Source organism: Dama dama, chromosome 4 (genome assembly GCF_033118175.1).
Source record: "Dama dama isolate Ldn47 chromosome 4, ASM3311817v1, whole genome shotgun sequence".
Lineage (NCBI taxonomy): Eukaryota > Metazoa > Chordata > Mammalia > Artiodactyla > Cervidae > Dama > Dama dama.
Genome location: NC_083684.1, coordinates 51,003,999 through 51,017,127, shown reverse-complemented (window position 1 = coordinate 51,017,127; position 13,129 = coordinate 51,003,999). Strand labels below are relative to the sequence as shown.

Genomic DNA, 13,129 nt, shown 5'->3' with positions numbered 1-13,129 from the left:
CTTAACCAGGGTCAGGAAGATTTTCTCCTATGTTTTAATCTTAAAGTTTAATAGATTTATAATACAATTTACATTTAAATCTATGCTCTATATTGAGTTTCAAATGTGAAGTTTTAGTTGACGTTGTTTTGCATATGGTGGTCCAATTAACCTAACACTGTTCTATTTCTTTGAAACTGTTTCTATTTCTTTGGTAAATTACCTTTGCATTCCATTCTAAATAAAATGGCTGTAATTAATGTGGATCTCTATCTGCACTCCTTATTATATTCTTTTGACTTATGTGTTTATTCATTTGCCAGTACTGTACTATCTTATTCATGTAGCTTTATAATGATTCTTAAAGTTGGGTCATGTGAGTACTCCAACTTTATTCTTAATTTTCAGAATTGCTTTGACTATGCTTGTCTAGATCTACAAATCTTTTTTGTCTTTAAATAGGAATTGCATAATCTCAAAAATAATATATGTGTATATGTATAACTGAATCACCTTGCTATGTACCTGAAACATTGTAAATCAACCATACTTCAATAAAAAATATATATTAAGGAATTCCATAAGAATTTCAGAATGAGTTGAGAGAGGTGTCAAACCTTCCAATTATCAACTGTGGGCAAACTCTCTATTTGTTTAGTTCTTCTATTTTTTTAATCAGCCATCTAGTTACACACACAACTTATACACGTGGTACATTAGGTTTACACCCAATGTGTGTGTGCTCAGTTGTGTCCGACTCTTTGAGACCCCACAAACTGTAGCCTGCCAGGCTCCTCTGTCCATGGGATTTTCCAGGCAAGAGTACTGGAGTGAGTTGCCATTTCCTACTTCAGGGGATCTTCTCAACCCAGGGATCGAACCCGCATCTCTTGTGTCTCCTGCATTGAAAGTCAAGTTCTTTACTACTAGCGCCACCTGGGAAGTCTCAGATTTACACCGAACTACTTGCCTATTTGGGAGCTACTGGAAATGGTATTTTAAAAACACTTTTTAATTTTGGTTTCTGATTGTTTATTGCAAGTATATGGAAATACAGTAGATTTTTGAATATTGATATTGCTACCTGCATCTTGCTAAACTCAACTCTAGGAGTTTTTATTTCATTTTAATTTTTTTTTTCAGATTCTTTGGGCTTCTCTACATAGAGAATCATGTCATCTGCAAATAAGGTAGCTTTAATATCTTTTTGTATGCCCTTTTAAAGTTTATTTATCTGACTGCACTGGGTCTTTTTTGCTGCATGAGAGCTTTCTCTAGTTGTGGCAAGCAAGGGCTACTCTCTAGTTGTAGTGCACAGGCTTCTCACTGAGGTGGCTTCTCTTGTTGCAGAGCAAGGGCTCTCGATGCACAGGCTTCAGTAGTGGCGGCATGTGGGCTCAGTAGTTGTGGCATGTGAGCTTAGTTGCTCTGTAGCATGTGGAATCTTCCTGCACCAAGGATTGAACCTGTGTCTCCTGCATTGGCTGGCAAATTCTTTACTACTGGACCACCAGTGAAGTCCTCTATGCCCTTTCCTCGCCACCCCTCACCTTTTTCTGACTTATTGTGCTAATTAGGACTTCCAGTCTGGTGCGGCATAGGGGTGATGAGAGAACATCCTTGCCTTGTTGCATATATGAGGGAAGAACGCTTTCGCACTTTCACCACCACATATGATGTTAGCTATACATTTTCTGTAGATACTATCAGGATGAGGAAGTTTCCTGTTCTGGTTTGCTGAGTTTCTAATCTTAACGGATATGGACTCTTCTCAAGTGCCTTTTTTGTATCGATTGATCGTGTGCTTTTCCTTTTTTTAGACAGTTCATATAGTGGATTACATTGATTTTCTAATATTGAACAAACTTTGCATTCTTGGGAGAAATCCCAGTGGATGATGCTGTATTCAATTTATATACTTTTGTTTTTGGTTATATATTATTTCTTTGATAATTTTCATATCTATATTCATAACAGATACTGATCTGTAATCTTTGGTACTTTTTTTTTCTGATTTTAGTATCATGATAATGCTGGCTTAATGAAATGATTTTGGAAATATTTCCTCTAATTTTTTCTTTTACTGGAAGAGCTATTTTCTGTTTGGTGGTGATGAATATTTTCATTTCCTTGATTGTGGTGATGGTTTCATGGATGTATACATATGTCAAAACTTACCAACCTGTATACTTGAAATATCTATAGTTTTGTGAATTATGTCTCAATAAATCCCCCCCAAATTAGTAAAGAGTAATAAAGTAATTTCTGAAAGAAAGGAGATATTAAAGGCAAGACTAAATTGCTTTCTTTAGAGCATAAGAAGCTAAATGCTTGGATATTGCACATCCAGGTGAAGACTACAGCTCTGTTTCCCTGACCCCAGATTGTAAATGATTCATCCTGTATTTGAAAAACACAGACACTGATTCAATATTCCAGATACATTAATAAAATTACTTATCTATTTATTTTGGTCACACTGCTCGGCATGTGGGATCTTCATTCCTTGACCAGGAATTGAACCTGTGCCTGCTGCGGTGGAAGCTTGGAGTCCTAACCACTGGACCACCAGGGAGGTCCCTCCAGATACGTTTCAAGAACAGTGCAGCCAGCTTTAAACCTGAGTAACTCTCAGTCCTCTCAGTCGACACAGATAATAGCAATTCCAGCTGTAACTGGACATGTTGAGAAGTACATGGACTCTCTAAATGTACCAGAGGGGAGAGAAGAATTTTGTCCACCTCAGCTTTTTCATTTGTTTTGTGTTAACAGGGAGGAATCTTTCCTAACACAACATCAAGTCATGGAATGTTGTTTACAGACAACACCCGAGGCCAGATAAAATCAGACCAGCACAAGGTTTTGTGTTCAATGTGGTAGTCACACACACTTTCATCTTGGCTTGGCTTTTCATTAGATTAATTGAAAGTCGGTCAGATTCATACCAATGTGCTTTCTCCGACTGCCATTTTAATTTTTTTCTTCTCATTACTGATGCTCAATCTTCATAAAATCACAGATGTATTTGTTCAGTTTTCATATATCACAGATGTATTTATTCCTCTAGACTAGAGTTAAGGTGATATACATGCGTGGTCCCCAATCCTGAAATTCTCATTTTATTCAGGCACTTGGCCACCCATAGTAAAGACTGCATTTTCCAGGTTCTCTGAAAGTCAGAGGCCATGTGATTAAATTCTGGCCAATGCAATGGGAACAGAATAGGGGTGTGTGTGTGTGATACTTAGGTTGTGGTACTGACCCTCAACCTAAATAATGTAGTCAATCCACCTTACAGTTCTGGTGCTTGGGTTAGGGTCATAAAGTATCATACATTGTGGGGAATAAATTATGGGGATAAAAACACAAAATATCTGTGTTCTCTTTAGATTTCAGTATAAGATGGTCCATAATAATTTTTTTTTTAAAGAGAAAGCAAAAAGACTGATACAGTTATTCATCTCAACCATTAGGAATTTTCACAAAGCTTTTTTTCTTTGAGGTGTAGTTGATTTACAATGTTGTGTTACTTTAAAAAATTTATTTATTTATTTATATAGTTTGCTGGCTCTGTGCTGTGTGAGGGCTTTCTCTAGTGTGTGGGTTTCTCACTGCAGTGGCTTCTCTTGTTTTGGAGCACAGGCTGTAGGGCACGTGGGCTCAGTAGTTCTGTCTTGCTGGCTCTAGTGTGTGAGCTCGGCAGTTGTGGCACATTGGTTTAGTTGCCTTGTGACAAGTGGGATCTTCTTGAACCAGGGATCAAACCTGTGTCCCAAGGGGAATTCTTAACCACTGTTCCACCAGGGAAACCTGTGGTATTAGTTTCTGCTATGCAGCAAAGAGGTACAGTTATATATATACCTATACATATAATATTTATATTCTTTTTCATATTCTTTTCCATTATAGGTTATTACAAGATATTGAATAGAGTCCCCTGTGCTAGATTATATATTACATATATTATAACAAGTAGGACTTTATTGTTTATCTATTTTATGTATGTAGCTTGTATATGCGGATAAGGCAATGGCAGCCCACTCCAGTACTCTTGCCTGGGAACTCCCATGGATGGAGGAACCTGGTGGGCTACGGTCCATGGTGTCTCAAGGAGTTGGACACGACTTCACTTTCACTTTTCACTTTCATGCATTGGTAAGGAAATGGCAACACACTCCACTGTTCTTGCCTAGAGAATCCCAGGGACGGAGGAGCCTGGTGGGCTGACGTCTGCGGGGTTGCACAGAGTCGGACATGACTGATATGACTTAGCAGCAGCAGCAGCAGCTTGTATATGCTAATACCAAACTCTTGATTTATCCTTCCCCACCTCTTCTCCCCTTTGGTAACTCTAAGTTTGTTTTCTATGTCTGTGGGTCTCTTTCTGTTTTGTAAATTAGTTTACTTGCATCATATTTTAGACTCCACATATAAATGATGTCACATGATATGTTGTCTTTGTCTGAATTACTTCACTTAGTTTGACAATCTCTAGGTCCATCCATGTTGCTCCAAATGGTATTATTCCATCCCTTTTTTATGAGTGTGTAGTATTCTGTTGTGTGTGTATATATATTGCTTCTTTTTTAGCTATTCACATGTCAGTGGACATTTAGGCTGTTTCCATATCTTGGATATTGCAAAGAATGCCACTATGAACATAGGGGTGCATGTATGTTTTCAAATTAGAGTTTTGTCTGAGTATATGACCAGGAGTGGGATTGTTGGATCATATGGTAACTCTATTTTTAGTTTTTTAAGAAACCTCCATACTGTTTTCCATAGTGGCTGTACCAATTTACGTTCCCACCAACAGTATAGGGGGGTTCCCTTTGTTTCACACCCTCTCCTGCGTTTATTGTTTGTAGGATTTAATAATGGCTACTCTGACTGGTGTGTGATGCTTCCTCATTGTAGTTTAGATTTGTATTTCTCTGATAGTTAGCTATGTTGAGCATCTTTTCACGTGCCTATTAGCCATCTGTATGTCTTCTTTGAGAAATGTCTATTTTGGTCTTTTGACCATTTTTTGTTTGGGTTGTTTGGTTGTTTGTTTTATTCTTATTGAGTTACACAAGCTATTTGTATATATTGGAAATTAAGCCCTTGCCAGTTGCATTGATTTGCATTTTCTCCCTGTCTGTAGATTGTCTTTTAGCTTTGTTTATGGTTTTCTTTGCTGTGCAAAAGCTTAGGTCCCATTTGCTTATTTTTGCTTTTATTTCTATTGCCTTCATAGACTGATCTAAGAAAACATTGCTCCAATTTACGTCAGAGAATGTTTTGCCTCTGTTCTCTGTTTTATGGTGTCCTGCCTTTATTTAAGTCTTTAAGCTGTTTTGAGTTTATTTTTGTGTATGGTGTGAGGGAATGCTCTAACTTCATTGATTTACAGTGGCTGTCCAGTTTTCCCAGCACCACTTGCTGAAGAGACTGTCTTTTCTCCATGGTATATTCCTGACTCCTTTGTCAAAGATTAATAGACTGTAGGTATGTGACTTTATTTCTGAGCTCTCTATTCTGTTCCATTGATCCATATGTCTGTTTTTTGTGCCAACACCATGCTGTTTTGATTACTATAGCTTTGTTGTATTGTGTGACTTCCAGAAGGGCTATGCCTCCAGCTTTGTTCTTTTTCCTCAGAACTGCTTTGGCGATTCTGGGTCATTTATGGTCATTTTATTAGGGTTATTTGTTCTAATTCTGTGCAAAACATCATGAGTAATTTGATAGGGATCAAATTAATTTGTAGTAACATTTGTTTGGTTTGGAGAGTATGACCATTTTAACAATCTTGATTTTTCCAGTATAAGAGCATGGTTTAACTTTCCAATATATGGAAATAATCTAAATGTCCATAACAGATGAATGAATAAAGAAGTTGTATATATGTATACAGTGGAACACTACTCAGCCATAAGAAAGAATGAAATAATGCTAGCAACATGGATGGACCTAGAGATTATCATACAAAGTGAAGTAAGTCTGAAAGAGAAAGACAAATACCATATAATATCACTTATATGTGAAATTTAAAATATAACACAAATGAACATATCTGTGAAACAGAAACAAGACTCACAGAGACAAAGAACACATTTGTGGTTACCAAGGGAAAAGGGGTTGGGGAGGGATGGATTGGAAATTTGGGATTAGCAGATGCAAACTATTACATACAGAATGGAAAAACAACAAAATCCTACTGATTAGCACAGGGAACTATGGTCAATGTCTTGTGATAACCACAATGGAAAAGAATACAAAAAAGAGTGTGTGTATATATATATATACATATATATATATATATATATATCTCACTGACTGATGTTGAAGCTGAACCTTCAATACTTTGGCCACCTGATGCGAAGAGCCGACTCCTTGGAAAAGACCCTGATGCTGGGAAAGAGTGAAGGCAGGAGGAGAAGGGGATAATGGAGGATGAGATGGTTGGATGACTTCATTGACTCAGTGGACATGAGTTTGAGCAAACTCTGGGAGGGAGTGAAGAGGATGATGGAGGATGGCATCACCAACTCAATGGACATGAATTTGAGCAAGCTCTGGGAGTTGGTGATGGACAGGGAAGCCTGGCATGCTGCAGTCCATGGGGTCTCAAAGAGTCAGACATGACTGAGCGACTGAACAACAACCAAAACATTAATACAACATTGTAAATCAACTATACTTCAAGAAAATAATTTTTTAAGAAAGGAAAAGAAATGAAAAAAAACAAACAAACAAGACCCTAATTTGCTAGGTTGAAACTGTAGCTCATGAGAGGGAACATGTGACAAGTGTCACTTGCAGTAGGAGGGTGCTAATTTTCTTCTAGAGGTTGGATGATTGAGTCTGGCACAAACAAAACCCAGTATAAGTATTTTACCAATTAACAATTTTTTTTTCCACAAGGGGAGGCACATAAGTGAGATCTTACGTATTTCTGTTAAGGAGTAGCTAATATATTTTTCTACAGATGATCTTGAATTGGTCTCATACCTGCAGCTGTGTCCTCAGCCCCGTCGTGTCATAATTTCTCCTTTGTATAGATAAAGAGACACATCGCTTTGACTGATCATGTTTTCTGGTCCATGGCATATCTGCTGCTACGTAAGAACTCGAATAAGTCCCTCTCCAGGGAAGGGCTGCATGTCTGACGGGAAAAGAGGACACAGACTGGCTGTGAACTCTAGGGTGAAGCCCCCGTAGTTCAGAAGTCCTGCTGGCTTGGTTGGTGCTCTACATCACAGGGAGAGGCCTCTTTTGCCAGTTTCTGTTGCCAGGAGAGGTCCTCTGAGTCCAGCCCAGGTGTGTTCAGGCAAGTGCAGAGCTGGCTATGCTGTGGAGCTGCTGAGCATCGTCATGCCAAGGGAAAAAATCAAACCAGAGAGAAAGCCTCGACTACCTTCACTCTGCAGGAGGGGCAGCTGTGTCTGTCACGCTGCAATCAGCCGTGTTCACAACAAGCGCTTTCACAGTAGTTATTATGTGCTGCTGTGGCTCTGTGAACTCTGTCAACTCACTTGATCCCCACAGCATCTATGAGGGTTCTGCCATTGTACAGTTGGGGAAACGGAGGCAAAGTCAGGTTCATTAGCTTCAGCACCAGGTCCTGACTTGGGATTTGAGTGCAGGCTGGCAGGCAGTTCCCATACTGGCCGGCAACTGGGATGCGTGCCTAGGGCTGGAGGACCAACCAGGCCAAGCAGCATTAGTCCCACTCGAGGCACTTTCTTCTCTTCCCTCCCTTCACTCTTGCTAATGCAGAAAACCCTCACCTCAGGAGCTAAGACAGTGCCTTAAGCTATTTGATCCAGATCCTGGAATGGGTGCCTGAAAGGAGTGTTGGCAGCCACCTTGGAGGTGGGGTGTCACTTTCCTTGGGGAGACCATGAGCCCCAGCCTCTTACTATGTCACTAGAAGAACTAAGAGTTCTTCTCAAGGACAGGGGGTGGGTGGGAAGCCCTGGAGACCCTTGAACCTGCCAGTCCTGCTCCTGGTCCATGACCACAACCGCAATGGAAAACGATCAAGAACAAGGTGATGGAAGTGCAGATGGCAGAACAGGCCTTGAAGCAGAGGGTGGTGGCAGAGCTGACCTGGGCTCAGATCACGTCTCCCTGGAGGGTGGCTCTCTGGGTCTGCAGGTTGTGGGGAGGGGTGGGGAGGAAGAAGCACATGGGGGTCAGTGACAGTGGTTGGGCAGGGCTGACACCTAGAGCTGTTTCGGTTTTGTACCCATTGCTCATGACCTGACGTGGCAGGGGAGCTCATGGGAGCTGCTTCAGTTGCCCAGGTGAATGGGCACCTCTTCTGACTCGCACAAGGGCTCCCCAGAAGCTAGTGTTCACCCTGAGGCTGGGCTGCAGTGGGTGGGGCTGTGCTGGGCATTTGGAGAGAGGTGAGGCAAGCCAGGATGCCAGGGGTGGAAAGCTGACCGGGGCAGCAGAGGAGCCTGTGTGATCCTCAGCCAGAGGCTGCCCGGCATTTTCAACATCTGTGGAGCCTGTGGGTCCTTGTTTGCTTCTGGCTTCTCAGCCAGCATCTGGACATCCTGCAGTTGGGCTGTGTCTTAGGGTCTGGGAAGGTTCTGTGGATCTGTGGTGGCTTCTTCCATAGGCAAGACAGGCTAAGGCTCAGAGGACTGCTTTCCTGCTCAGTTGAGGTTGTAGGTTTGGTTCCCTTAGTTCCTCTCTCCATGAATTTCTTTGCCTCATACTGTATAAATCTTCAATATCCTCTCTTCTAGCCTTTTCACTCACAAACTGCCACATAGGGTTGTGTAGCCACAGATACATTCCTTCCTTAAAGAGACACACATACAGGTCCTCATTGAGCCAGTTTAACTGCCCACCTGCCCCAATATAGTCAGTCTTTCCTGACATGGGCCCTCTGTCTTGACATAACTGCTTTGTCCTGTTATACCCTCTCTCTCCTCCATAACCCCAAGTGTTTTTATTTTCCCCACAATGTCCTTCCAATCCTTCCTCACTGTCATGAACTAGACTCCTTAAATGCTGCTGGATACCCCGTCTGCTCTGATAGCATGTTTTTCCTGTCCTCTTCCATCCACGGATGTCCCAATACTCCCTTCTCAATAGATCCTGTTGTCTGCATCACCTCTGTCATGCTCTGTTTCTCCGAGGGGCACCCCCATCACTGCACCTGTGTTTCTGTCCCTAAATAACAGCCTCACTGCCCTAGCAATTGTGCACAAGGTTAAAATCACCCCAAAGGAAAGCTTCTGCTCACCTTACCTCTGGGCCAGCCCTCTGCCTAGCATCCTGATTGGCCCACACCTCTTGAGGGGGTGGCTCTTTAGTGCCAGGCCTCACCTCGTTCTTGGACTTGCCCTAGAATATGCAGCAGCCAGGCCTATTTCTGCTTTCCTGGGGTTCCAGGTTCTGAATGTCAGAGTACAGAGCTGAATGAAGGATGTTGGTGGATGTCTGAAGGAGAGTGAACTTCAGGATGGCCTTCGGATTTGAGAGTGTCCAGGTCTGGAGGTGCCCAAGCTGACTCCTGTTTTACAGAAGTGACTAGGTCCAGAGGTCACTAAGTTCTGGGCTTCCCTGGTGGCTCAGTTGGTAAAGAGTCTGCCTGCAATGCAGAAGACCTGAATTTGATCTCTGGGTCGGGAAGATACCCTGGAGAAGGAAATGGCAACCCACTTCAGTATTCTTGCCTGAGATATCCCAGGGATAGAGAAGCCTGGGGGGCTACAGTCCGTGGGGTCATAAGAGTTGGACATGACATAGCGACTAAATCACCACAGATCTGGAGGTACCCAAGTGCCCCAAGCTGACTCCTGTTTTACAAAGGTGTCCAGGTACAGAGGTCCCTGAGCTCTGGGTTCCTCAGTTATCAGGGTTCAGCGGTGCCTGAATTAATCCATTTTTGAGGGTGTCTGTTGGGTCACAACCTCAGGAGTTGCCTATGTGAAATCTGAACCTGGCCCCCCTACCCACCCCCACCCCCAAAGGTGGAGGACAGGCTGAAGAAAGAGGCAGGCCACTCCAGACTGTGGAGTGGAATTTTTTTTGTTTGTTTTGGCCATGCTGCTCAGCATGTGGGATCTTAGTTCCCCGACCAGGGATCAAACCTGCCACCCCTGTACTGGAAGCACTGTGTCTTAACCACTGGACTACCAGGGAAGTCCGGTGGAAGTTTTGATAGGCAAAGAAACTTATATACCAAGCTGGTATTGGGCAGTTGCAGGATGAGTAGGTCTCTGCACCTGCCTGCCAGAATCCTAAAAGTTTATCTATTTTTATTTTAGAAAATTAATTTTATTTATTTATTTAGCCTGTGCTGGGTCTTCATTGCTGTGCGGGCTTCTCATTATGGTAGTTTCTCTTGTTGCAGTGCATGGGCTGTAGGGCGCATGGGTTTCAGTAGTTGCGGCTCCTAGGCTCTAGAGCACAGGTTCAGTAGTTGTGGTGCCCGGGCTTAGTTGCTCCGCAGCATGTGGGATCCTGCCCAGTGAGGGATCGAACTTGTGCCTCCTGCATTGGAAGTTCTTTACCACTGAACCACCAGGGAAGCCTTCTTAAAAGTTTAAATAGAGACCTCAACTGGGTTCAGTCACATATTCAGTCCAGATGGCCTCAACAACACCTTACTCTCCCAAGGCTACCGTCCTTGGAAATGTTCCCACTGTGGCAGCAGTGGGCAAAGTATATATTCCTAGGACAGAATAGGGGATAAAGAGCTTCTGATTGCCCAAGTTTATTTTGGAGTTGACCTGGTGGTCACATCCTCTTGATGACTTCCTCCAACAGAGGCCTGGTCTGGAGGTGTCTGGGTTCTGTGGCCCTCTTGTTATAAGGTGTCTGGGTCCAGTGGTGTTTACATTCTGGGTTACCTTCTTTTCCTCAAGGGGACCAGGTACAGAGGATGAGGACAGACCTGTAAAAGAGACTGTGAAAGAGCTGCCAGCGTTTAGGAGGAGAATGGAGAGTGTTTCCCCAGAAACTAGGTGAAGAATATATTGGATTGGCCAAAATGATCATTCGGGTTTTTTCATTACATCTTACATCTTACAGAAAAACCCAAATGATCATTTTGGCCAATCCAATTTTTGCAGATGGAGGAAGAGATCAGCTGGACCAACTGAGAGACCCAGAAGGTGAGTCCTGGAAGGTGAAGAGCTGTAAACATTTGCAGAGGGAACTAAGGACTACTACACACTCAAACAACAACACTGCACCATCAGGTGTTCAGTTCAGTTCAGTTCAGTCACTCAGTCATGTCCGACTCTTTGCAACCCCATGGACTGCATCATGCCAGGCTTCCCTGTCCATCACCAACTCCCAGTTTGCTCAAACTCATGTCCATTGAGTCAGTGATGCCATTCTCCATCATCCCCTTCTCCTCCTGTGTTCAGTCTTTCCCAGCAGCAGGGTCTTTTCAGATGAGTCAGTTCTTTCCATCAGGTGGCCAAAGTATTGGAGTTTCAGCTTCAGCAACAGTCCTTCCAATGAATATTCAGGACTAGTTTACTTTCGGATGGACTGGTTGAACCTGCTTGCTGTCCAAGGTACTCTCAAGAGTCTTCTCCAACACTGCAGTTCAAAAGCATAAATTCTTTGGTGCTCAGCTTCCTTTATAGTCCAACTCTCACATCCATACATAACTACTGGAAAAACCACAGCTTTGACTAGATGGACCTTTGTTGTCAAAGTAGTGTCTCTCCTTTTTAATATGCTGTCAAGGGTTGTCATAGCTTTTCTTTCATGGGGCAAGCATCTTTTAATTTCATGGCTGCAGTCACCATCTACAGTAATTTTGGAGCCCCCCAAAATAAAGTCTGTCACTGTTACCATTGTTTCCCCAACTATTTGCCATGAAGTGATGGGGCTGGATGCCATGATCATAGTTTTTGAATGCTGAGTTTTAAGCCAGTTTTTTCACTCTCCTCTTTCACTTTCATCAAGAGACTTTTTAGTTCCTCTTCACTTTCTGCCATAAGGGTGGTGTCATCTGCATATCTGAGGTTATTGATATTTCTCCCTCCTTGATTCCAGCTTGTGCTTCATCCAGCCCAGCATTTTGCATGATATACTCCGCATATAAGTTAAATAAGTAGGGTGACAATATACAGCCTTGACGTACTCCTTTCCTGACTTGGAACCAGTCTGTTGTTCCATGTCCAGTTCTAACTGTTGCTTCTTGACCTGCATACAGATTTCTCAGGAGACAGGTAAGGTGGTCTGGTATTCTCATCTCTTGAATTTTCCACAGTTTGTTGTGATCTACACAGTCAAAGGCTTTGGCATAGTCAATAAAACAGAAAGAGATGTTTTTCTGGAACTCTCTTGCTTTTTCTATGATCCAATGGATGTTGGCAATTTGATCTCTGGTTCCTCTGCCTTTTCTAAATCCAGCTTGAACAATTGAAAGTTCTCAGTTCAGGTACTATTGAAGCCTGGCTTGGAGAATTTTGAGCATTACTTTGCTAGTGTGTGAGATGAGTGCAATTCTGCAGTAGTTTGAACATTCTTTGGCATTGCATTTCTTAGGGATTGGAATGAAAACTGACTTTTCCAGTCCTATGGCCACTGCTGAGTTTTCCAAATTTGCTGGCATATTGAGTGCAGCACTTTCACAGCATCTTCTTTTAGGATTTGCAATAGCTCAACTGGAATTCCATCACCTCCACTAGCTTTGTTTGTAGTGATGCTTCCTAAGGCCCACTTGACTTCGCATTCCAGGATGTCTGGCTCTACGTGAGTGACTACACCATTGTGGTTATCTGGGCCATTAAGATCTTTTTTTTGTATAGTTTCTGTGTATTCTTGCCACCTGTTCTTAAAATCTTCTGCTTCTGTTAGGTCCATACTGTTTCTGTCCTTTATTGAGCCCATCTTTGCATGAAATGTTCCCTTGGTATCTGTTTTTCTTGAAGAGAGCTCTAGTCTTTCCCATTCTATTGTTTTCCTCTATTTCTTTGCATTGTTCACTTAGGAAGGCTTTCTTACCTCTCCTTGCTATTCTTTGGCACTCTGCATTCAGAATGGTATATCTTTCTTTTTCTTCTTTGCCTTTAGCTACTCTTCTTTTCTCAGCTATTTGTAAGGACGTCTGAGACAACCATTTTGCCTTTTTGCATTTCTTTTTCTTGGGGATGGTATTGGTCACCATCTCCTGTAC

General features: G+C 42.4%; 1 long non-coding RNA gene across 2 annotated transcripts in view; it reads left to right on the top strand.

The window, feature by feature from the left end:
• The window catches only part of LOC133054242 (uncharacterized), a 63,646-nt gene that overhangs the window by 44,961 nt on the left and 5,556 nt on the right, over window positions 1–13,129 (top strand). Inside the window, exon 3 of one of the 2 annotated variants that reach the window (XR_009692390.1) lies at window positions 1,123–1,169. The exons of the other annotated variant lie outside the window; for it this stretch is intronic. This is a non-coding gene — a long non-coding RNA (uncharacterized LOC133054242). The remainder of the gene's footprint in view (window positions 1–1,122; window positions 1,170–13,129) is intronic. 2 annotated transcript variants of the gene reach the window in all.